Source organism: Chiloscyllium punctatum, chromosome 42 (assembly GCF_047496795.1).
Source record: "Chiloscyllium punctatum isolate Juve2018m chromosome 42, sChiPun1.3, whole genome shotgun sequence".
Classification (NCBI taxonomy): Eukaryota; Metazoa; Chordata; class Chondrichthyes; order Orectolobiformes; family Hemiscylliidae; genus Chiloscyllium; species Chiloscyllium punctatum.
Genome location: NC_092780.1, coordinates 14,929,072 through 14,955,199, shown reverse-complemented (window position 1 = coordinate 14,955,199; position 26,128 = coordinate 14,929,072). Strand labels below are relative to the sequence as shown.

The window sequence follows — 26,128 nt, the reverse complement described above, 5'->3', positions numbered from 1 at the left end:
ACCCAACCTGCACGTCTTTGAACTGCGAGAGGAAACTGGAGCACCTGGAGGAAACTCATGCAGAACCACAAACTCCACACGGTCACCCAAAGCTGGGAGCAAACACAGATCCCTCGCAGTGCTACCATGCCACCCTATTCTTAGCTTCTATCGTGGCCTCAGCCAGCCTCTCTACAGCTGCTCAGAAAGACTGTCACACTCTCATCTTGCCTCTGGAGTTCAACTCTTTTGTCCATGCTTGAACCAAGGGCGTACTGAGGTCAGGAGCTGAGTGACCCTGGCAGAACACAGACCCAGTTAGAGGTCATTTGTAAGATATCACTGTTCATCGCACCTTCCATCGGTTTACTGATTATCAAAAGTAGTCTGATGGAGCAGTACTTGGCTGGGTTAGATTTGTCCATTTTTTTTTGTACAGGCCATTGCTGAGCAATTTTCCACGTTGTCGGGAAAGTGCCTGAAATGTTGTAGCTGCACTGAATCAGATTGACTCTGGGTGCAGCAGGTTCTGGAGCACAGATCTTCAGCACTATTGCCAGAACGTTTTGGGTAGCCAGACACTGCTCCTGGTCTGCCTTCCTGCAGCCTTCATTGACCTTCTAATCTTCTAATTATCATCCCCTTGATGGGAATGGTAGAGTGGGGGATATGCCAGGTCATGAGGTTACAGATTATGCTGGAGTGTGATCCTACTCTTACTGATGACCCACAGTACCTCATGGATACCAGGTTGTGAGTTGCTAGATCTGTTCAAAGTCTGTTCCATTTAGCAAGGTGATAGTGCCATACAACTCAATAGTGGGTATTCTCAATATGAAGGTGGAGCTTCATCTCCACTAGGACTATGCGGTGATAACTCTTACTGATACAATGTCAGACAGATACATTTGCAACAGGGAGATCAGTGAGAATGAGGTCAAATCTGTTTTTCTGTCTTTATAAGAGCAAATGTAGGTCAGCGCAACATCAAGGGCTGAAGGGCTTGTACTGCACTGTAATGTTCGATGTTAATCATTACAGATGCTGGGATCTGAACTAAAAACAAAAATGCTGGAGATCACAGCTGGTCAAGCTGCATCTGTGGAGAGAAAGCAAGCTACTTCTAGAGTCTAGATGACTCTTCATTAACTTCCCCCTCCCATTGTTTTCCTTTTGTAGCTTTCTTTTCCCTTGTAACTACATTGTAACAAGATCCTGGCATCTCTAAACCAGCGTCAATGTCAATACCAATACATAGTTCCAATTAATGTAAAGTGACAAAACTCTTCTAAGCCCCATTAATTTGCAGGAAGTTAATCTTTTCCATTTTAACTCTTGCAATCACTAATTGATGCTAAAGTGTGCGTAGTACTGGGGTTTTATAACCTCATTAATCTCAGCTCCTCAACCAACTCGTGTCACAGAAACTCTTAGCTTGTTTCTATGTGCAAGCATCCTAGCTGCCCTCCAATAGCCTCTTGATGACCAAAATCCTCTTCCTGCGGCCAGCACCTCCCCAGTCCCATTGATCCCGGGTGAGGCTCAGCCTTGCCTCACTTAAATGAGGGTCCAAAGTTAAAATGGTCCGTGTATCATGGCAAAGGGTCAGTGCCCTGAAGTGCTGTGGACATCCTTAACTTTTAATTCCAAATTGTGTTTCTATTAGAAGAGCACTGCTATTGTCCAAAACAACTGGGGTTACAAATACAGGCTATCTGACCAGGACCTGTGAGGGACCCATGGAATGTTGCACCAGTAAAGTATCAGGAAAATTTTAAGCAGAGAGACAGTTGTAACTGAAAGAGTTAATAAGGGGGTTGAGTATCCTCCTCACTGCTCACGCTGTTCTCCAACTCTCATTGGAAAGCCACCTCTTGTAGACTTTTTGTGTTTTGACTTTTCAACAAATGTACAAAAACAAAGATTTTGAAAACTGATAGCAAGCCTGGTCTATGAGTCCCATGAAAGAAGCTGTGCGACTGAACTGAGGTTTGTGTGTACTGGCCTGTGTGTGCTAGTGTGCCGTGAAGGTCACAGTTGAAGAAGTACTCACTGATCACCCCAGCATTGCAGGTAAATGCACATCATGGCTCTGAGTACCGGAAGCCAACCGGCTAACAAGGCTGTCAGAAGGAAATAGGACAAGAAGCAATCTCTGACTCTGACAGCTCTGAGCCAAGCACCATCAAAAGGAACAGATCAAAAGGATCATCAAATTTGCAAAAGCCAGGAATCCTGAAATCAGTTGTTAACCATCAACATTCCACTACCTAATGCATTTTAAATACTTTTCAAAGCTCACTCTTTTGTTAACTCTAGAAGTCTGGTTAAATTGGCTCTGTTAAAAAAAACTCCTTTAGTCTAAGGGATAGTCATCCACAGAGGAGGGATGCCTTTAAAATTAACTTTATTATGAACAACTGAAGAGACAGGTGAATAAAGAAGCAGAACCAGTTCACCTCTCCTCATCCAGGGGCTTAACAATTTGGAGGACCCATCTGGAACTATTATAACATGCTGCCCTTAATCCAGTAGCTGATTATAATATTAGGACCCCACACACTGCACTCTTGCTAAAAATTGCGATTGTGAGGTTGTATTTATATAGAGCCCTCAATGCAATCTTAACTGCAGAAAGTTATTGAAAACCTTCAGTGTGCAAAAAATAGTTCCATGAAAAGGCCTCATCTTATTAGCTTATAATCCATTACAGTGTCAGTTAGCACTCTGTTGGTTGTACTGTTTTCTGAGTTACGAGTTTCTGCAAGATTTGAGCCCAAGAGTCAAGGCTGATACTCCTACGCAATGCTAAGGGAGTGTAGAGCTATTAGAAATTTCACATTTCAGGCGACATGCAAAATTGAGGTCTCATCTCCTTATTTGAGTAAATTTATAAATCCCAAAGACTTATTTGAGCAGGGAAGTTTACTCTAGTATACTGGCCAGTCCTGAGTCAGCCAGTCATTATTTATCACATTGCTCGTTGCAGGGGATTTCCTCCATTGTGACACTTTGAATATACAACATAAACAGTAAACCTTGTTCATGAAAAGTGAAATGTAAAGATAAGTCTTTCTATTTTTCTATTGATCTGAGTTTTAGATCTAAGAAGACAGGGAGCCATACAATCCAAACTTGCATACAGAATTATGTATTGGTGCTGGTCTCAGGGCTAACACTGAGAGTGCAGCTTAAAATGTAAACAGGCTGAATTTTGAACTCGCCACAAAGAAGCGCAGTTTTAGAAAAACATTTGAGCTGAAAGGAAACATCAAAAGAAAACTGACTTGCTCTTTTTGAAAGAAGCAGATTAACCCTGAGGCTGGATTCTGAACTGCAGCTACTATCATTGTTTCATCATAATTAGTTTTGCCAGTCATTAACTCTGTGCATTGGAGCTGCAAACCCATTCCGAAAATTGTCCTTCCTCTGGTATTTAGCTTCCTCACCGATAACACAGTGAGACTTGTCTCAAGGACCACCTGCACACAGGTATATAGTTACCAGTGTATGAGGTCCAAACAATGCATTATTGACTTTGACTTGAATTTTCGGAAGAAGTTGCAGAAGGCATGTTAGCCCTTTTCGTGCTTGCTTTGGAATTCCCAGCAGTCGGGAAAAAAATTCAAAGTTGAGATTTATTTTATCGTCAGTTAAGATGCACTACTGAAAGTTTATAAATAACTACTTGGTCGAGCAGAATTTAAACAAGAAGCCAGACTTTTTGTCTTGCATTCATCAGAATTAGGGCACAAGAAACAAATTTCATAAAACAATGTCCCTTTGATTAACTCCGTTTCTTATATCCTAGTTCTGATGAGTGCAAGACAATAAATTCAACTTCTTGTTTCCTTTTAGCAATGTTAAAGTTCTGGAATTTTAGGTGGATTTGTGTTTCAATATGTTTTCAATGCACTTCTGCATATTAGGGCTATCAAAATTATACACACTCTTGGAGCAGTACATCGAAGCAAAGATTTCAATAAATCTTCAATCCTCCGTTTTGCAGGCAATTTCAATAAAAAGCTTGCTCTGTTAGATAAAACTTTATGAAACGTTTTTATTTTATTCCTTAATTGTAAAGGTAAAGTCACCACAGTCCCAGAGAACGATAGGACTGCTCTCACGTTAGAAAGATAGAGAGAGAGAGACGATTGGCGGTGAGTTTATTCTGAGGGTCTCCATGTCTCAGGTGAGAAGTGAGATCGAGAAGGTGGTGCCTTCATGGTAACCTGTATACTCTGATCAATAGCATGATCCATACAGATGGGCCTTGAATGGATACACCAGTTGAATACTTCATGCACATTTCACAAAGCAATAATACAGGTGGTTTCGGGGAGTTGGGGGGGAGGTGTGGGCATAGGTGTTACACTTATTGCGGTGGCAGGAGAAGGTGGTCGATGATTCCCTCCAGCACATCTCCTCCACTTCCTGCACCTTCGCCCTTGAACCCCACCCCTCCAATCGCAACAAGGACAGAACCCCCCGGTCCTCATGTTTCATGCCACCAACCTCCAGATACATTGCATCATCCTCCGCCATCTCAAACAGACCCCACCACCAGGAATAGTTTCCCTCCCTACCCCTATCTGCATTCCAGACAGACCATTCCCTCAGTGAGTCCTTTGTTAGGTCCACGCTCCTCCACCAACCCACCCTCCACTCCTGGCACCTTCCCATGCCACCACAAGAAGTGCAAAACCTGTGCCCACACCTCCCCCAACCCCCCCCACCCTCCCACCTATGTCCAAGACCTCAAAGGATCCTTCCACATTCACAGAGAGTTACCTGTACTTGTACACACATCATCCACTGTGTCTGTTGCTCTCAATGTGGCCTCCTCTACAGTGGGGACACAGGATGCCAAATTGCAGAACGTTTCGGGGAACATTTCTGGGACACACGCACTAAGCAACCCCACTGCCTGTGATCGAACACTTTAACTCCCCCTCCCACTCTGCCAAGGACATGCAAATCCTGGACCTACTCCACCGCCAAACTCTAACCACCTGACGCCTGGAGGAAGAACTTCTCATGTTCCTCCTTGGGATCCTCCAACTACACAGGATCAATGTGGATTTCATCAGTTTCCTCATTTCCACTCCCCCCCCCCCCCCCCCCCACCTATCTGTCCATCTTCCTTCCCACCTATCTGCACCACTCTCCTTTCTGACCTATCACCTTCACCCCCATCTTCATTGACCTATCGCATTCCCAGCTACCTTCCCCCCTCCGCCCCTTTTATCTCTCAGCCCCCTTGGGCCACCCCTCATTCCTGATGAAGAGCTTATGCTCAAAATGTCGACTCTCCTGCTCCTCAGATGCTGCCTCACCGGCTGTGCTTTTCCAGCACCACACTCTTTGATATAAACAAGGAGGTAGATTTCCACTATCTGCTAGTTGTAACCACATTTTAAATACCAGCAGCAATAGCCTGTTGCATCGTTTCTAAAGAAATTATTTTTTCTCAGGAATTTGATTTAACAATTGACCATAGCCTTGTCAAATCCCATCCCTCAAATCAACCCCCAAGCCCTCCAAAATATCTGTGCTTCTTTAACTTTGACCTCTTGAACATGCCCAATTTCCATAACTTCACCATTGGTGGCCACACCTTCAGTTGCTTGGACCCTAAACTCTGGACTATGACTACCCCCAGCACCCCAAAACCTTTTCTTTACATACTCCTTAAAAACTGATCATTTTGACCATGCCTTTAGCTACCTGACCTACTATCCTCTTAACTTGTCCAGTGTGAGAATTGGTGTGTGTGTGTGTGTGTGTGTGTATATATATATATATATAAGTTCCATTCAATTCTCTCAAAGTTCTTACCAGGACATTTAAGTAGCAGTGATGCGAACATAGTTTTACGCCGAGCCTGATGTTTTGCTGGAGATTATCACATATCTGAGATACGATGTTGCTAACTATTACGCAGTAAACTTACTCTACTTATCAAGTCTGACCCTATCTTCTGCTGAAGACTTTACGTGGGTATCTTTCCCCATTTGGTTCCACTAACTTAAACTAATACCAAGAAAAATCAGTAGCAGTTAGTCGACCCAGGACATCCCAAATGGTTCAAATGGATGGCCAGAACATTATACAATAGTAAAAAGTAAAGTCACCAGATCACAGCACTGCCCTCTCATTAGAGGTAGACAAAAGGTAGTGGTTTACCCCAAGTAGAATCACCCTCAGGCAAGGAGAGAGGTTGAGGAGAGACTTTCATGGTGACCTCAGCTGGTGTGGGAATTGAATCCATGTTGTTGGCATTATGCTGTTTTTTAAACCAGCCAATATAATATCGAACATAACATGGTTCTGCCAGTGTTCAGCAGTGGATCCATTTAGCCACACCATCCCTCTGAATTCCCTTAGGATGTTTAATTACATTAAAAGCGCTCTGTAAATATAAGTTGATCATTTCTTTTAATTTGATTTGAATGAGTTTACAATATTGTGAAAATATTTATATTTTACTGAAATATCTGTGAGTTTTCAGAATTTCACACTGAGTGTTGGAAATTCTCACTAAATTCTTCAGTTTCTGAGAAATATGAAGTAACACGGCAAATGTGGGCTGATTTGCGAAGTACTATAAACAGGGAGAGCATGAATGGGTATTTCAGAAGCAAGGAGAAAGTGAGGACTGCAGATGCTGGAGATCAGAGCTGAAAATGTGTTGCTGGAAAAGCGCAGCAGGTCAGGCAGCATCCAAGGAGCAGGAGAATCGACGTTTTGGGCATGAGCCCTTCTTCAGGAATCATGAGCCCTTCTTTCCTGAAGAAGGGCTGATGCCCGAAACATCGATTCTCCTGCTCCTTGGATGCTGCCTGACCTGCTGCGCTTTTCCAGCAACACATTTTCAGCTATTTCAGAAGCAACTCAGTTGAAGTAAATGGTGCAGGTGAGTTCAAGGAACTATTTTATGTTCATGATCAGAGGGGACAGTGTTGTAAAAGCAGATTGCTAAAGTAGTTTTGTTAAAAAAAAAGTCAGTTTTAGGCTTCGTAGAATTTCTCCCTATTAAGAATTCTGAACTCATAACAATCTAAAAGAGGGATTGCATTCATAGAAAATGTTCTCAACTTTTGTTTATTAAACACTGACTCACATGATTTGGCTTGAAGAGGGATTGATGATGCGTTGTCCAGATTAAAAATTGTCCCTTCATTTCCCATTTAGCACTGACAGGATTTGCTTGAGCCTTTGCTTTAGCTGTTCCTGATTTTAATTTCACTGCGACATGCTGTATGGGCTTATGTGTGAGATTATTTTGTCTTCACTTGTATGATCTGTGCCTGACCAAGCACATCTGAATTTTCAGACCCAGAAACCAACACTCGGAACAGAATATATCAGAGATGATGGTGATGTTCTCTGGAACCTTCTAGAAATAATATTTAAAATTACTTGAAGTAAACTCATTCCAATAGAACCTGCACACAGCACAATATTTAATCATTTTTAATAACTACCACAGATCTTCAAAATACTGCCGTCCTTTACACTGTCTCAATCAGAACGCTGTAACTTGTCGGATCCTAATTGTTCCTTTGATCTTCATACTTCTGACATCTGAGGATGAAAGACATAGCCACTGGAAGTGTTAAACTTAGACAGTGCTTCAAAGCCCTTTATATAGATTTTCTGTTCTATAATACACATGTAGAGTTGACTATAACTACATTGTTTTGATCTTTCTTATTTGAAGCATGTTCCATTTTCCACTCTTTCTTCATGATAGTGTCTTTTTCTGTCTTAAGTGATTCTTCTCATGCCAATTTTAATAGAGACTGGCACCAAAGCAGAGGATTGTACAACTGGGAGAAAGTGAGGACTGCAGATGCTGGAGATCAGAGCTGAAAATGTGTTGCTGGAAAAGCGCAGCAGGTCAGGCAGCAATCAAACGAACAGGAGAATCGACGTTTCGGGCATAAGCCTGAAGAAGGGCTTATGCCCGAAACGTCGATTCTCCTGTTCCTTGGATTATACAACTGACAAACCATGTGGCCAAATGTGGGAATAAGAATTGAAACTGCTGCAAATTCTCTGCAGCTCAGGCAGCATGTGTGAAGACAGAAACAGTGTTAATATTTCAAGCTGATGATCTTTTCGCAGACACAGAACTGAAATCTCAACTCTGTTTCTCTGCTCATGGATGCTGCCAGATCTGCTGAGTGTCTCCAGCATCTTCTGTTTTTAATTTTAGATTTCCCGCATCCGTAGTGTTCAGTTTTTGTATTTAAGTCTTATGTAGAATTAGACAGTCTACAGCCATATGGGAGCAGAATAGATTGTGAAATCTCGTAAGATATACTGTGCTGATACATAGGTTAGTGAGACAGAGAAACACAAAGCAAATGGGACTGACTAGAAATAGTGAGATTAGGAAAAAAAAGAGAAAGGCAAGTTGATATTTAGAGTCAGAGAATTATACAGCAGAGAAACAGACCCTTCAGTCTAATTCATGCATGTCAACAAGGTATCGTACACTGAACTAGTCCCATTTGCCTGCATTTGGCCCATATCCCTCTAAATCTTTTCCTTTTCATGTACCTATCCAAATGTCTTTTAAATGTAGTAATTATACTTACCTCTACCACTTCCTGTACATGTTCTGTATATGCATTACCCTTTGTGTGAAAAAGTTGCCCCTTATGTCCGTTTTGAATCAGACCTCTCTCACCTTAAAACTGTGTCCTCTAGTTTTGGACTCCCCTACTCTGGGGAAAAGATCATGGCTTTTCACCTTATCCGTGCCTCTCATGATTTTATAAACCTCGTAGGTTCACCCCCTCAGCCTCCTACACTGCAGGGAAAATCATCCCAGCCTGTCCAGTCCCTCCTTATAACCCAAACTCTCCAGTCTCAGTAGTTTATTGTATCCAAAAAAACAGAATGGACAATCTGGAAACTGCTTATCAATGTAGATGCATAGGATGGGACCAAAATGGGTAACAGGATCTAGGAAAAGGACAAGAGAGTCTTGTAGTGCAATGGTTGTGCCCCCTGCCCTGCCACAGGATCTAGGTTCAAGTCCTGCCTCAAGATATGATGCTCACAGAGAATGTGTCATAAAATATCTAAATCCAGAGGAACCTCAATTATCCGAATGAGTCAGGCGGGCTGTATTTCATTCAGATAATTGATTATTTGGATAATTGAATTGATCTGAAACAAGGGAAGCCATACTGATCTAATACTGTGCTCTACCGGAGAGACTGTTTAAATCTATAATTTTGATGAGTCTGCTATTTAAACAAACTAATCGTTGCAGGTTAAACTCAGAAGGACTAAACCCTTCCCATCACATAAATAGATGAAATCCTAGCATTAGGCAAGGTCCCAAACAGCTTCTACAATCACAAGAGCGTTTGTCAGTTTCTCACTGAATTCAGTATCGTGATAGAAAGACAGAAGCATTGCCTCGTGCATGTGTTTACTTTCTCTGCCGTTTTCTTCATGATCGGCCCGGTAAAGTGACGGGAATAAAGCACTTACTTTTGCAAAGGGCTATGTAACTAACCCTTATGTTAAAAAAAATCCAGTTGCTGGTGCTTGAGGTGCTTGTGTTTATTTGATTTTGCCAGCATTTTCACATCTCCTTCAGTACAGGTAATCCAAATATACTTACCTCTTTGATGTAATGTTTTTATGGGACCTTGAGATCTTATTTGGATAATCCAAAATTCGGATAATTGATATTTGGATAATTGAGGTTCCCCGATTGATTGATTATAAAGACTTGATAAATAAAAGTTAATCATTGGGTTCGTGTTGTTCATTTGTTCTCATGGGATATGTGTGACACTGGTAAGGCCAGCACTTTCTGCCTATCACTTTGAACTGAGGCCATTTCAGAGGGTTTAGCTACAGATCGTCCCTATTTTACGGCAGGAGTGGAGTCACGTGTAAACCAGACTGGGTAAGGATAGCAGTTTTCCTTTCTCACAGGGTGTTAATGAAACCAGATGAACTTTGCAACAATCAGTGACAGTTTCAAGGTCAGCATTACTGAGTCCAGCTTTCAATTCCTGATTTTAAATTAATTTAAATTCCACAAGCTGCCGTGGTGGGATTTTAGCTCATGTCCCTAGAGTGTGAAATTGGGATTTTACGTTTCTAGCCCAGTGATGGTACCACAATACCAATATCTCCACGCAAGCAGAGAATATTTAAAATGTGGTTTGATAACTAACTGTAAAGCTTTCTGTTTATTGTGAATGTTTCACATTCTTAATGTTTTGTACCGAACTTTGACAAGGAGATATAAAGTCTACTAAGTGGCCACAGGATTCCAGATCGGAAACAAAACAATGTACAATTGCTACAAGGAACTCAAGTAAATAAATGAATGTCCGGATGAAAAGCAGGGGAAAGGTTCCCTCACTGCAGAGGAATCTGCCTCCAGGGGACAGCAGACTTGTTTCACAGTAAATGGAACAGGTTTCTGTGTCTTATGAATGGTGGGGCCCTTTGACAGGTCTCTCATTGAAACTATCCCATTTAAACTAGCAATTTGAGGCTGGATTAGAACTGGAATCTGTGTAAAGCCGGCTTAAATTCTGTGAATTTTTGTTTTGAATCGGTCCCAGCTTTAAGGAAACCCAACACTTGCAAAATTTAAACACTTAGACGAATTTGGAATTAGTGCTCGTTGGATATTTCCTTGTATTTTGACTTGAGGGGTGGGGGGGTCACTCATCCCTTTTAAGGAAGAGAAGCTTGTGCGTAAATTGAACTGCCTTTAAGCGCAGTGACTTTGTACTGGCAAACACAGGTAACTATTTTGTACGCACCAAGGTCCCGCCAACAGTAATCAAACAAATGATCGGTAAATTAACTCACTGTTTGTAGTAGTTGACGTGTAACTCTGGCTGAGGATGGTTTGGAGGGGGAGGGGAAGGGAAAGGGGTCATGTGGTCCTGTGGTGGTGCCCCAACCTTTGAGCCAGGAAGCCCAGGTTCATGTCCCATCTGCTCCCAATACCTAACAACATCTCTATAATGGTTTGATAATAGAACATATTCAGAAGCCTTAAAATGCAAAACAAACAGGTTTTGAATTGTATCATCTGCATAGCATGTTCAACGTTATGTTGCTGTTAACTTGTAGCTACTGTGCAAAGTATTAAACAGTTCTGACTGGATATGTTCCTGAAGGTTGGATCACATTTGCATGTCCATTCTAACTGTTCTGCATTTATCTTACAACGTCTGGGGCTCCAAATGAGCTTTTATTAGAGATGAAACATTCATCTGGATTCTCCCTCCACTTTGGCCTGGCCTTTAAGTATTCCCAGCAACATGGTTTTGCTCCAAACAGCTTTCTTTGGCACACAGCCCAATTTTTGTCGAGCACAGTTCTGTGATGCAAAAAGGAACATACTTCTTTGGTTTAAATGCATGTTGCTATTGCCATTAAGAACTAAAAGAATAAGTTTTATGGGGCATTGATGAAGTCAATGAAAGGAGGAAATTAGCGCATAGCTTCAAAGATACTTTGGTGACATTGTTAGAGCAGGGTAAGATATTGAAGGGAAGCATTCATGGAAAATAAAGCAGTGGGAAGCAGGGAATGTAATGGATGATGGATGTAATGGACTGTATTTGATCCATGTGCAGTCTGTAAGGGCAGCACAGAACAGGTTTCGATATGTGGCAGACAACTCTCTGGGATGAGGATGACGCCAACAAATGTCAAAATGGGGCAGCACGGTGGCTCAGTGGTTAGAGCTGATCCCTCACAGCACCAGGGTCCCAGGGTTCAATTCCAGCCTTGGGTGACTGTCTGTGTGGAGTTTGCACGTTCTCCGTGTCTATGTGGGGTTTCTGCCGGGTGCTCTGGTTTCTTCCCACAATCTCATTGTGTTAAATTGCCTGTTGTGTCTCAGGATGTGTAGGTTAGGTGGATTGGCCATGGGAAACGGAGGGTGACAGGATTGGGTGGGGGGGAGGGGACAAGACTGGGGGGGTTGCTGTCCAGAAAGTCAATGCGCACTTGTTGGGCTGAATGGCCTGTTTCCACACTGTAGGGATTGTATGGAAATGATCGAAGCTTCATCATTGGCCTTGCAAATATCAAAATTTGACCCACAGACATGCCCAAAATTATCTTGCTTCACAATTTGATCCTAGGCAAATGGCTGCAATCCTTTTCAACAAACAGAGTCTTAGACTTGTACAGCATGAAAACAGACCCCTCGGTCCAACCTGTCCATGCGAACCAGATATTCTAAATTAATCCAGTCCGATTTGCCAGCATTTGGCCCATATCCCTCCAAACCCTTCCTATTCATATACCCATCCAGATGCCTTTTAAATGTTGCCTCCACCACTTCCTCTGAAAGCTCATTCCATACACGAACCCCCCTCTGTGTGAAACCGTTGCCCCACAGGTTTCTTTTAAATCTTTTCCCTCTCACCCTAAAGCTATGCCCTCTAGTTTTGGACTCCCCAACTTGGGAAAAAGACCTTGGTTGTTGACCCCATCCGTGCCTCTCATGATTTTATAAACCTCTACATGGTCCTCGCCCTCAGCCTCTGACGCTCCAGAGGAAACAGCTCCAGTCCATTCAGCCCGTCCCTGTGGCTCAAGCCTCCAACCCCCAGCAGGGTTTGAGTACTTTTCCCCTCTGACTCACCACATTCATTTCCTTACTGTACAATTGTTTCCCTGCCACACGTTAATAATTAAAACATTTTCTTTTTTTTGACTATGCCCATGGGCACCTACTTGCATGGAAGAGAGCACAATAGAGGTCTGTAGACCTCCTGACAAAGGTAGATCAAATTGGCAACTCTAACCCCCACATTAAGGATAATCATATTTGATGAAGACAACATAGAGTTTTTATACAGGTCTAATCCAGGAAGATTTACACGTTAATTATCAATTAATGTGTGCTGAAAGAATCAATAACAATCATTTCAGAATACTTTACAAGACCCTGCACTGTGATCTTTTTCAGAGTTAACTGGATAGTTTTGAAAATCATTGCTTAGTTTTATTTCTAAATGCTTTAGACTTGGCAAATCGAGAGTTAATTTTTAAACAAGCATTGCAAATCTCATTGATGTGAGAATAAAATTTAGTGACAGGAATGAGTTAGATTTCCCAACTCACCAAGGTTTAGGCAGATTTTGTGTAATTCTTCTCATTCGCTTCCAGCTTGAAGTAAAAGGCTCCCTGTGTATTTGATGTAAATCAGAAGCAAAATTGTCTGAACGATTTTCACTGGAAATTTATTTAGTGGGGGAGTGCATGATATTTAAAGAGGGTTCTTGTAGATTTGGCAGAGCAATAATGTGTGCACTGTCACAATGTCTTCAAACTAACTAGACAGTCACAAATAGGCAGGCTCAAGATTGGCATCTACTGAGCACAGTAGCGTAAAACAAAAATGGCTGAAGGTCCTTCAGCAATTGTGTCCTCAAGCAGAAAGATTGCTGCTTCAGTGAGCAGCTTTTGGAGTTTCTTGTGGTGGAATTAAAAGGGAGTGAGGCCAAACCTCTTAGAAATGGTACACAGAATCAAAACTCTCATGGCATTGTCACTGTGTTTACCTTCTTCAATGGGGCCCAATCAGCCTTAAGAAAATTAGCACATAAACCAATCTGCTAAAGATTATACAATCACTTTTCAACCACCACTAAAGGCAGTTAGTAGCCATTTGTACTTCACCACGGAGCTGTAGAACTGAATACAGCAATACTTTTTCCATACACGGCTCAAGTTTAGAAACCATTTAACTGGACATAGAGTTATAGAATTAGGGAGTCATTCAGCACAGAAACAGATCCATTCTGACCATAATCCCAAAATAAATGATTCCCACCTGCCTGGCCCATATCCCTACAAACATGTTTTATTCAGATTCTCATCCAAATGTCTTTTAAGCATTGTAACGTGACATGTTGTGGTGATTTACAGAAAACCTTGTAGCTACACAAAAGATGGACAATAAATGTCGGCTGATCTCAGAACTCCCATATCCTACGAACAAATAACAACAAACTATAGTTACTCATTTATATCTTTAAGGAGTATAAGTTGAACTCACGTGCTTTTTGGTAAACTGAACTGAGAAAGAAAAGATTTACATCTATGTAGCCCAGTTCATGACCATAATTCCCCAAGCACTTTCCAGCCATTGAATACTGTTTTAATCTCAGAAATGCAGCAGTCATACACTAGACACAACATACGCTAACAGCAATGTGATAACGGCCAGATACCTGTTATAGGGACAAAAACAGAAGTCGCTGCAAAAACTCAGCAAGTCTGACAGCATCTGTGGAGAGAAACCAGAGTTAACGTTTCAGGTCCACATCTGATTGTAGCTGAGGATAGTATACGTGCTGAAGGTGAGATGAGGGGTGAGGGAAGGAGTAAACAATAGGTGGAGATGGAACAGTTGGGCAGACAGAGGAGTGGGGAGTGGTCAGCTTGAGAGAATCCATAGCTGCTAATAGGGACCTAGTGGCTGACAATGGGTGGTTTCTGAAAGCAGCCAACGTGATGACAAGGGTGTATGTGTGTGGGTGGGTGTGGGTGTGGGTGGGTGGGTGGTGTGTGTGTGTGGGTGGGTGGGTGGGTGGGTGTGTGGGTGGGTGTGTGGTGTGTGTGGGTGGTGTGTGTGTGTGGTGTGGGTGGGTGGGTGTGTGTATATGTGTGGTGGGTGTGGTGTGTGGGTGCGGGTGAGTGTGTGTGGTGTGGTGTGTGGGTGGGTGTGTGGTGTGTGTGTTTGTGGGTGTGTGGTGTGTGTGTCTGTGGGTGTGTGGTGTGTGTGTATGTGGGTGTGTGTGTGTGTGGTGGGTGTGTGTGGGGGGGTGTGTGGTGTGTGTGTCTGTGGGTGTGTGGTGTGTGTGTATGTGGGTGTGTGTGTGTGTGGTGGGTGTGTGTGGGGGGGTGTGTGGTGTGTATGTGTGTGGTGGGTGTGTATGTGTGTGGTGGGTGTGTTTGGGTGTGGTGTGTGGGTGGGTGGGTGTGTGGTGTGTATGTGTGTGGTGGGTGTGTGTGGGTGTGGTGTGTCGGTGGGTGTGTGGTGTGTATGTGTGTGGTGGGTGTGTGTGGGTGTGTCTGTGTGTGGTGTGAGTATGTGAGTGGGTGTGTGGTGCGTGTGTGGTGGGTGTGTGTGTGGTGTGTCTATGTGTGTGTGTGTGGTGGGTGTGTGGTGTGGATGTGGTGTGTGTGGTGTGCGTGTGGTGTGGTGTGTGGGTCTGTGTGGTGTGTGTGTGGTGTGCGTGTTGTGTGTGTGTGGTGTGTCTATGTGTGTGCGTGGTGTGTGTGTGGTGTGTATGTATGGTGTGTGTGTTTGTGTAGTGGGTGTGGTGTGTGTGTGGTGTGTATGTATGGTATGTGTGTGTGGTGTGTATGTATGGTATGTGTGTGTGGTGTGTATGTATGGTGTGTGTGTTTGTGTAGTGGGTGTGGTGTGTGGGTGTGTGTGGTGTGTGGGTGTGTTTGGTGGGTGTGGTGTGTGTGTGTGTGGTGTGGTGTGTGGGTGGGTGTGTGGTGTGTGTGTATGTGGGTGTGTGGTGTGTGTGTATGTGGGTGTGTGGTGTGTGTGTATGTGGGTGTGTGTGTGTGTGGTGGGTGTGGTGTGTGGGTGGGTGTGTGGCATATATGTGTGTGGGTGGGTGGGTGTGTGGTGTGTATGTGTGTGGTGGGTGTGTGTGGGTGTGGTGTGTCGGTGGGTGTGTGGTGTGTATGTGTGTGGTGGGTGTGTGTGGGTGTGTCTGTGTGTGGTGTGAGTATGTGAGTGGGTGTGTGGTGCGTGTGTGGTGGGTGTGTGTGGTGTGTCTATGTGTGTGTGTGGTGGGTGTGTGGTGTGGATGTGGTGTGTGTGGTGTGCGTGTGGTGTGGTGTGTGGGTCTGTGTGGTGAGTGTGTGGTGTGCGTGTTGTGTGTGCGCGTTGTGTGTGTGTGCGTGGTGTGTGTGTGGTGTGTATGTATGGTGTGTGTGTTTGTGTAGTGGGTGTGGTGTGTGTGTGGTGTGTATGTATGGTATGTGTGTGTGGTGTGTATGTATGGTGTGTGTGTTTGTGTAGTGGGTGTGGTGTGTGGGTGTGTGTGGTGGGTGTGGTGTGTGTGTGTGTGGTGTGTGTGTGTGCGGTGCGTGTGATTGGTGTGTGTGGTGTGTGGGTGTGTGGTGTGTGCGTGTATGGTGTGTGTGTGGTGTGTGTATGTGGTGTGTGTGTGTGGTGTGTGGGTGGGTGTATGTGGGGGTGGGTGTATGTGTGGGTGGGTGTATGTGTGGGTGTATGTGTGTGTGGGTGTATGTGTGGGTGTGTGTGGTGTGTGTGGGTGTGATGTGTGTGTGTGTGGTATGTGTGGGTGTGATGTGTGTGTGTGTGTGTGTGGTATGTGTGTGCGGTGTGTGTGTATGTGGTGTATGTTTGTGTGTGGTGTGTGTTATGTGTGTGTGTGGTGTGCATGTGGTGTGTGTGCATTTATGGGTGTGTATGTGTGTGGTGTGTGTGTGTGTGTGTGTGCGTGTGGTGTGAGAATGTGTGTGTGGTGGGTGTATGTGTGTCTGGGTGTATGTGTGTCTGTGTGGGGTGTGTGTGGTGTTTTTGTGGTGTGTGTGTGTGTTTGTGGTGGGTGTGTGTGTGTATTTGTGGTGGGTGTGTGTGTGTATTTGTGGTGGGTGTGTGTGTGTATTTGTGGTGGGTGTGTGTGTGTATTTGTGGTGGGTGTGTGTGTGTGTGTATTTGTGGTGGGTGTGTGTCTGTATTTGTGGTGGGTGTGTGTCTGTATTTGTGGTGGGTGTGTGTGTGTATTTGTGGGTGTGTGTGTGTATTTGTGGTGTGTGGGTGTATTTGTGGTGGGTGTGTGTGGGTGTGTTTGTGGTGGGTGTGTGTGTGTATTTGTGGTGGGTGTGTGTGTGTATTTGTGGTGGGTGTGTGTGTGTATTTGTGGTGGGTGGGTGTGTGTATTTGTGGTGGGTGTGTGTGTGTGTATTTGTGGTGGGTGTGTGTGTGTATTTGTGGTGGGTGTGTGTGTGTATTTGTGGTGGGTGTGTGGGTGTATTTGTGGTGGGTGTGTGTGTGTATTTGTGGTGTGTGTGTGTATTTGTGGTGGGTGTGTGTGGGTGTGTTTGTGGTGGGTGTGTGTGTGGGTTTGTGGTGGGTGGGTGTGATGTGTGTTTGTGGTGGGTGTGTGTGATGTGTGTTTGTGGTGGGTGTGCGTGATGTGTGTTTGTGGTGGGTGTGCGTGGTGTATGTGTTTGGTGTGCGTATGTGTGTGGTGTGTGTATGTGTGTGTGGTGTGTGTATGTGTGTGTGGTGTGTGTATGTGTGTGTGGTGTGTGTATGTGTCTGTATGTGTGTGTGGTGTGTGTATGTGTGTGTGGTGTGTGTATGTGTGTGTGGTGTGTGTGTGTGGTGTGTGTGTATGTGTGTGTGTGGTGTGTGTATGTGTATGTGTGGTGTGTGTGTATGTGTATGTGTGGTGTGTATGTGTATGTGTGGTGTGTATATGTGTGTGTGGTGTGTGTGTGTGTGTGTGGTGGGTGTGTGGTGTGGATGTGGTGTGTGTGGTGTGCGTGTGGTGTGGTGTGTGGGTCTGTGTGGTGAGTGTGTGGTGTGCGTGTTGTGTGTGCGCGTTGTGTGTGTGTGTGCGTGGTGTGTGTGTGGTGTGTATGTATGGTGTGTGTGTTTGTGTAGTGGGTGTGGTGTGTGTGTGGTGTGTATGTATGGTATGTGTGTGTGGTGTGTATGTATGGTGTGTGTGTTTGTGTAGTGGGTGTGGTGTGTGTGTTTGTGTGGTGTGGGGTTGTGTGTGGTGGGTGTGGTGTGTGTGTGGTGTGTGTGTGTGCGGTGTGTGTGATTGGTGTGTGTGGTGTGTGGGTGTGTGGTGTGTGCGTGTATGGTGTGTGTGTGGTGTGTGGGTGGGTGTATGTGTGGGTGGGTGTATGTGTGGGTGGTTGTATGTGTGGGTGGGTGTATGTGTGGGTGGGTGTATGTGTGGGTGTATGTGTGGGTGTGTGTGGTGTTTGTGGGTGTGATGTGTGTGTGTGGTATGTGTGGGTGTGATGTGTGTGTGTGGTATGTGTGTGCGGTGTGTGTGTATGTGGTGTATGTATGTGTGTGGTGTGTGTTATGTGTGCGTGTGGTGTGTGGTGTGCATGTGGTGTGTGTGCGTGTGGTGTGTGGTGTGCATGTGGTGTGTGTGCGTTTATGGGTGTGTATGTGTGTGGTGTGTGTGTGTGCGTGTGGTGTGAGAATGTGTGTGTGGTGGGTGTATGAGTGTGTGGGTGTATGTGTGTCTGTGTGGGGTGTGTGTGGTGTTTTTGTGGTGTGTGTGTGTGTTTGTGGTGGGTGTGTGTGTGTATTTGTGGTGGGTGTGTGTGTGTATTTGTGGTGGGTGTGTGTGTGTGTATTTGTGGTGGGTGTGTGTGTATTTGTGGTGGGTGTGTGTGTGTGTATTTGTGGTGGGTGTGTGTGTGTGTATTTGTGGTGTGTGTGTGTGTGTATTTGTGGTGGGTGTGTGTGGGTGTGTTTGTGGTGGGTGTGTGTGTGTGTTTGTGGTGGGTGTGTGTGTGTGTTTGTGGTGGGTGTGTGTGTGGGTTTGTGGTGGGTGGGTGTGATGTGTGTTTGTGGTGGGTGTGTGTGATGTGTGTTTGTGGTGGGTGTGCGTGGTGTATGTGTTTGGTGTGCGTATGTGTGTGGTGTGTGTATGTGTGTGTGGTGTGTGTATGTGTGTGTGGTGTGTGTATGTGTGTGTGTGGTGTGTGTATGTGTGTGTGTGGTGTGTGTATGTGTGTGTGTGGTGTGTGTGTATGTGTGTGTGGTGTGTGTGTATGTGTGTGTGGTGTGTGTATGTGTGTGTGTGGTGTGTGTGTGTGGTGTGTGTGGTGTGTGTATGTGTGTGTGTGGTGTGTGTGTTTGTTTGTGTGTGGTGTGTGTGTATGTGTGTGTGTGGTGTGTGTGTATGTGTATGTGTGGTGTGTGTGTATGTGTGTGTGGTGTGTGTGTATGTGTGTGTGGTGTGTGTGTGTGTGTATGTGTGTGTGGTGTGTGTGTGTATGTGTGTGTGTGGTGTGTGTGTATGTGTGTGTGTGGTGTGTGTGTGGTGTGTGTGTATGTGTGTGTGTGGTGTGTGTGTATGTGTGTGTGTGGTGTGTGTGTATGTGTGTGTGTGTGGTGTGTGTATGTGTGTGTGGTGTGTGTATTTGTGTGTGTGTGGTATGTGTATGTGTGTGTGTGGTATGTGTATGTGTGTGTGTGGTATGTGTATATGTGTGTGTGGTGTGTGTATATGTGTGTGTGTGGTGTGTGTATATATGTGTGTGGTGTGTGTATATATGTGTGTGTGGTGTGTGTATATATGTGTGTGTGGTGTGTGTATATATGTGTGTGTGGTGTGTATATATGCATGTGTGGTGCGTGCATATGTGTGTGTGTGGTGCGTGCATGTGTGTGTGTGATGTGTGCATATGTGTGTGTGTGATGTGTGCATATGTGTGTGTGGTGTGTGATGTGTGTATATGTGTGTGGTGTGTGATGTGTGTATATGTGTGTGTGGTGTGTGTATATGTGTGTGTGGTGTGTGTTATATGTGTGTGTGGTGTGTGTTATATGTGTGTGTGGTGTGTGTTATATGTGTGTGTGGTGTGTGTTATATGTGTGTGTGGTGTGTGTTATATGTATGTGTGGTGTGTGTTATATGTGTGTGTGTGGTGTGTGTTATATGTGTGTGTGTGGTGTGTGTTATATGTGTGTGTGTGGTGTGTGTATGTGTGTGTGTGGTGTGCGTGTGTATGGGTGTGTATGTGTGTGGTGTGTGTATCTGTGTGTGTGGGGTTTGTGTTATGGGTGTGTGTGGTTTGTGTTATGTGTGTGGTGTGTGTGGTGTGTGTGGTGTGTGTTATATGTGTATGTGTGTGTGGTGTGCATGTGTATGGGTGTGTATGTGTGTGGTGTGTGTGTGGTGTGTGTGTGGTTTGTGTTATGGGTGTGTGTGTGGTTTGTGTTATGGGTGTGTGTGTGGTGCGTGTTATATGTGTGTGTGGTGTGTGTTATATGTGTGTGTGGTGTGCATGTGTATGGGTGTGTATGTGTGTGGTGTGTGTATCTGTGTGTGTGGGGTTTGTGTTATGGGTGTGTGTGGTTTGTGTTATGTGTGTGGTGTGTGTTATATGTGTGTGAGTGGTGTGCATGTGTATGGGTGTGTATGTGTGTGGTGTGTGTGTGTGGTTTGTGTTATGGGTGTGTGTGGTTTGTGTTATGGGTGTGTGTGTGGTTTGTGTTATGGGTGTGTGTGTGGTGCGTGTTATATGTGTGTGTGGTGTGTGTTATATGTGTGTGTGTGGTGTGCATGTGTATGGGTGTGTATGTGTGTGGTGTGTGTATCTGTGTGTGTGGTTTGTGTTATATGTGTGTGTGGTTTGTGTTATGGGTGTGTGTGTGGTTTGTGTTATGGGTGTGTGTGTGGTTTGTGTTATGGGTGTGTGTGTGGTGTGTGTTATGGGTGTGTGTGTGTGGTGTGTGTTATATGTGTGTGCGTGTGTATGGGTGTGCATGTCTGTGTGTGTGTGGTTTGTGTTATATGTGTGTGTGGTTTGTGTTATGGGTGTGTGTGTGTGGTGTGCGTGTGTATGGGTGTGTATGTGTGGTATGTGTGGTGTGTGTGGTTTGTGTTATGGGTGTGTGTGGTATGTGTTATGGGTGTGTGTGTGGTATGTGTTATGGGTGTGTGTGTGGTATGTGTTATGGGTGTGTGTGTGTGGTGTGTGGTGTGTGGTGTGGTGTGTGGTGTGGTGTGTGGTGTGGTGTGTGTGTGGTGTGTGTTATATGTATGTGTGTGTTATATGTATGTGTGTGTGGTGTGTGTTATGTGTGTGTGTGGTGTGCATGGTGTGTGTATCTGTGTGTGTGTGGTTTATGTTATGGGTGTGTGTGTTGTGTGTGGTGTGGTGTGTGATGTGTGTGTGTGTTGTATGTGTTATATGTGTGTGTGTGGTGTGTGTTATATGTGTGTGTGTGGTGTGTGTTATATGTGTGTGTGTGGTGTGTTATATGTGTTATATGTGTGTGGTGTGTGTTGTGTGTGTCGTGTGTGTTATATGTGTGTGTGGAGTGTGTTGTGTGTGTGGTGTGTGTTATGTGTGTGTGTGTTGTGTGTGTGTGTATGAGTGTGTATGTGTGTGTGGTGTATGTTGTGTGTGTGGTGTGTTGTGTGTGTATGGTGTGTGTGTGGTGTGAGTATGTGTGGTGTGCCTGTGGTGTGTGTGTGGTGTGTGTGGTGTAGTGTTGTGTGGGTGTGGGTCTGCGTGTGTGTGTGGTGTGTGGTGTGTGTGTGCGCGTGGTGTGTGTGTGTGTGTGGTGTATTTGTATGTTGGTGTGTGTGTATGGTGTGTGTGTGTGTATGTGTGGTGTGTGGGTGTCGTGTGTGTGTATGTGTGGTGTGTGGGTGTCGTGTGTGTGTATGTGTGGTGTGTGGGTATCGTGTGTGTATAGGTGTGGTGTGTGTATGTGTGGTGTGTGGGTGTGGTGCGTGTATGTGTGGTGTGTGGGTGTGGTGCGTGTACGTGTGGTGTGTGTATGTGTGGTGTGTGGGTGTGGTGCGTGTACGTGTGGTGCGTGTATGTGTGGTGTGTGGGTGTGGTGTGTGTGTAGTGTGTGTATATGTGTGTGTGTATGTGTGTGTATATGTACGTATGTGTGTGTGCGGTGTAAGTATGTGTGTATGTATGTGTATGTGTGGTGTGTATGTGTGATGTGTGTATGTGTGTGTGATGTGTGTATGTGTGTGTGATGTGTGTATATGTGTGTGGTGTGTGTATGTGTGTGGTGTGTGTATATGTGTGTGTGGTGTGTGTATGTGTGTGTGTGGTGTGTGTGTATGTGTGTGTGTGGTGTGTGTATATGTGTGTGTGGTGTGTGTGTATATGTGTGTGTGGTGTGTGTGTATGTGTGTGTGTGGTGTGTGTGTATGTGTGTGTGTGGTGTGTGTGTATATGTGTGTGTGGTGTGTGTGTATATGTGTGTGTGGTGTGTGTGGTGTGTGTATATGTGTGTGTGGTGTGTATGTGTGTGTGTGGTGTGTATGTGTGTGTGTGGTGTGTGTGTGGTGTGTGTTATATGTGTGTATGTGTGGTGTGTGTTATGTGTGTGTGTGTGGTGTGGTGTGTTATGTGTGTGTGTGTGGTGTGTTATATGTGTGTGTGTGGTGTGTGTGTGTGGTGTGTTATATGTGTGTGTGTGTGTGTGTGGTGTGTGTTGTGTGTGCGTGGTGTGTTATATGTGTGTGTGTGGTGTGTGTGGTGTGTGTTACATATTTGTGTGGTGTGTGTTATGTGTGTGAGGTGTGTTATATGTGTGTTACATATTTGTGTGGTGTGCATGTGTATGGGTGTGTATGTGTGTGTTGTGTGTGTTGTGGTGTGTGTGGTGTGTGTGGGGTGTGTGTGGTGTGTGTTATGTATGTGTGTGTGGTGTGTGTTATGTATGTGTGTGTGGTGTGTGTTATGTATGTGTGTGTGGTGTGTGTTATGTATGTGTGTGTGGGATGTGTTATGTGTGTGTGTGGGATGTGTTATGTGTGTGTGTGGTGTGTGTTATGTATGTGTGTGTGGGATGTGTTAAGTGTGTGTGTGGTGTGTGTTATGTGGGTGCGTGTGTGTGTGTGTTGTGTGTGGTTTGTCTGTGTATGTTTGTGTGGTGTGTGTTGTGTGTGTGTTGTGTGTGTGGTGTGTGTTATATGTGTGGGTGTGGTGTGTGTTATGTGTGTGTGTGTGGTGTGTGAGTGATGTGTGTTATATGTATGTGTGGTGTGTGTTATATGTATGTGTGGTGTGTGTTATATGTATGTGTGGTGTGTGTTATATGTGTGTGTGTGTGGTGTGTGTTATATGTGTGTGTGGTGTGTGTTATATGTGTGTGTGTGGTGTGCGTGTGTATGGGTGTGTATGTGTGTGGTTTGTGTTATGGGTGTGTGTGGTTTGTGTTATGGATGTGTGTGTGGTGTGTGTTGTGTGTGTGGTGTGTGGTGTGTGTGTGTGGTGTGTGTTATATGTGTGTGTGGGAGTGGTGTGCGTGTGTATGGGTGTGTATGTGTGTGGTGTGTGTATCTGTGTGTGGTTTGTGTTATGGGTGTGTGTGGTTTGTGTTATGGGTGTGTGTGTGGTGTGTGTTATATGTGTGTGTGGTGTGTGTTATATGTGTGTGTGGTGTGTGTTATATATGTGTGTGTGGTGTGTATGTGTATGTATGTGTGTGTGGTGTGAGTGTGTGATGTGTGTATGTGTGTGTGTGGTGTGTGTATATGTGTGTGTGGTGTGTGTATATGTGTGTTTATGGTGTGTATGTGTATGTATGTGTGTGTGGTGTGAGTATGTGGGGGTGTGTGGTGTTTGTATGTGTGATGTGTGTATATGTGTGTGTGATGTGTGTATATGTGTGTGTGATGTGTGTATATGTGTGTGAGATGTGTGTATGATGTGTGTATATGTGTGTGAGATGTGTGTATATGTGTGTGTGGTGTGTGTATGTGTATGTGTGGTGTGTGTTATATGTGTGTGTGTGTGTGTGTGTGGTGTGTGTGTGGTGAGTGATATGTGTGTGTGTGGTGTGTGTATTATATGTGTGTGTGTGGTGTGTGTTATATGTGTGTGTGTGTGGTGTGTGTTATATGTGTGTGTGTGGTGTGTGTTATGTGTGGTGTGTGTTATATGTGTGTGTGTGGTGTGTGTTATATGTGTGTGTGTGGTGTGTGTTATATGTGTGTGTGTTATATGTGTGTGTGGTGTATGTTATATGTGTGTGTGTGGTGTATGTTATATGTGTGGGTGTGGTGTATGTTATATGTGTGGGTGTGTTATGTGTGTGGTGTCTGTTATGTGTGTGTGGTTTGTGTTATGGGTGTGTGTGTGGTTTGTGTTATGGGTGTGTGTGTGGTGTGTGTGGTGTGTGTGTGGTGTGTGTTATACGTATGTGTGTGGTGTGTGTTATACGTATGTGTGTGGTGTGTGTTATATGTATGTGTGTGGTGTGTGTTATATGTATGTGTGTGTGGTGTGCGTGTGTATGGGGGTGTGTGTGTGGTGTATATATCTGTGTGTGTGTGGTTTGTGTTATGGGTGTGTGTGTTGTGTGTGGTGTGGTATGTGTTGTGTGCGTGGGATGTGTTGTGTGTGTGTTGTGTGTGGTTTGTGTGTGTATGTGTGTGTGGTGTGTCTTATATGTGTGTGTGGTGTGTGTGTGGTGTGTCTTATATGTGTGTATGGTGTGTGTGTTATGTGTGTGCGTGGTGTCTGTTATGTGGGTGCTTGTGTATGTGTGTGTTGTGTGTGTGATGTGTGGTGTGTGTTGTGTGTGTGGTGTGTTATGTGTGTGTGGTGTGTTATGTGTGTGTGGTGTGTGTTATATGTGTGTGTGGTGTGTGTTATGTGTGTGTGTGGTGTGTGTTATGTGTGTGTGTGGTGTGTGTTATGTGTGTGTGTGGTGTGTGTTATGTGTGTGTGTGGTGTGTGTTATATGTGTGTGTGTGGTGTGCGTGTGTATGGGTGTGTATGTGTGTGGTGTGTGTGGTGTGCGTGTGTATGGGTGTGTATGTGTGTGGTGTGTGTATCTGTGTGAATGTGGTTTGTGTTATATGTGTGTATGGTTTGTGTTATGGGTGTGTGTGTGGTGTGTGTTGTGTGTGTGTGGTGTGCGTGTGTATGGGTGTGTATGTGTGGTGTGTGTATCTGTGTGTGTGGTTTGTGTTATGGGTGTGTGTGGTTTGTGTTATGGGTGTGTGTGGTTTGTGTTATGGGTGTGTGTGTGGTGTGGTGTGTGTTATATGTATATGTGTGTGGTGTGTGTTATGTGTGTGTGTGTGGTGTGCATGGTGTGTGTATCTGTGTGTGTGTGGTTTGTGTTATGGGTGTGTGTGATGTGGTGTGTGATGTGTGTGTGTGGTGTGTGTTATATGTGTGTGTGTGGTGTGTGTTATATGTATGTGTGTGTGGTGTGTGTTATATGTGTTATATGTGTGTGTGGTGTGTGTTATATGTATGTGTGTGTGGTGTGTGTTATATGTGTTATATGTGTGTGTGTGGTGTGTGATGTGTGTGTGGTGTGTGTTATATGTGTGTGTGTGTGTGTGGTGTGTGTTATATGTGTTATATGTGTGTGTGTGGTGTGTGATGTGTGTGTGGTGTGTGTTATATGTGTGTGTGTGTGGTGTGTGTTATATGTGTTATATGTGTGTGTGTGGTGTGTGATGTGTGTGTGGTGTGTGTTATATGTGTGTGTGTGTGGTGTGTGTTATATGTGTGTGTGTGTGGTGTGTGTTATATGTGTTATATATGTGTGTGGTGTGTGTTATATGTATGTGTGTGTGGTGTGTGTTATATGTGTGTGTGGTGTGTGTTATATGTGTGTGTGTGTGGTGTTTGTTATATGTGTGTGTGGTGTGTGTTATATGTATGTGTGTGTGGTGTGTGTTATATGTGTGTGTGGTGTGTGTTGTGTGTGTGGTGTGTGTTATGTATGTGCATGGTGTCTGTTATGTGTGTGCGTGTGTATGGGTGTGTATGGTGTGTGTGTGTGGTGTGTTGTGTGTATGGTGTGTGTGTGTGGTGTGAGTATGTGTGGTGTGCCTGTGGTGTGTGTGTGGTGTGCCTGTGGTGTGTGTGTGGTGTGCCTGTGGTGTGTGTGTGTGGTGTGTGCGGTGTAGTGTTGTGTGGGTGTGGGTGTGCGTGTGTGTGTGCGTGGTGTGTGTGTGTGCATGGTGTATTTGTATGTTGGTGTGTGTGTTTGTGTGGTGGGTGTGGTGTGTGTTTGTGTGGTGGGTGTGTGTGTATGTGTGGTGTGTGGGTGTCGTGTGTGTGTATGTGTGGTGTGTGGGTGTCGTTTTTGTGTGTATATGTGGTGTGTGGGTGTCGTGTGTGTGTGTATATGTGTGGTGTGTGGGTGTGGTGTGTATACGTGTGGTGCGTGTATGTGTGGTGTGGGTGTGTGGTGTGTGTATGGTGTGTGTGTGTGGTGTGTGTATATGTATGTGTGTGTGGTGTGTGTAGTGTGTGTGGTGTGTGTGTGGTGTGTGTATATGTATGTGTGTGTGGTGTGTGTAGTGTGTGTGGTGTGTGTATATGTATGTGTGTGTGGTGTGTGTAGTGTGTGTGGTGTGTGTGTGGTGTGTGTGTA

At 44.7% G+C, this 26,128-nt stretch overlaps 1 protein-coding gene across 6 annotated transcripts in view; it reads left to right on the top strand.

Annotated features, from left to right (window-relative positions):
* The window catches only part of znf385c (zinc finger protein 385C), a 488,384-nt gene that overhangs the window by 326,974 nt on the left and 135,282 nt on the right, over window positions 1-26,128 (top strand). The window lies entirely within an intron of this gene.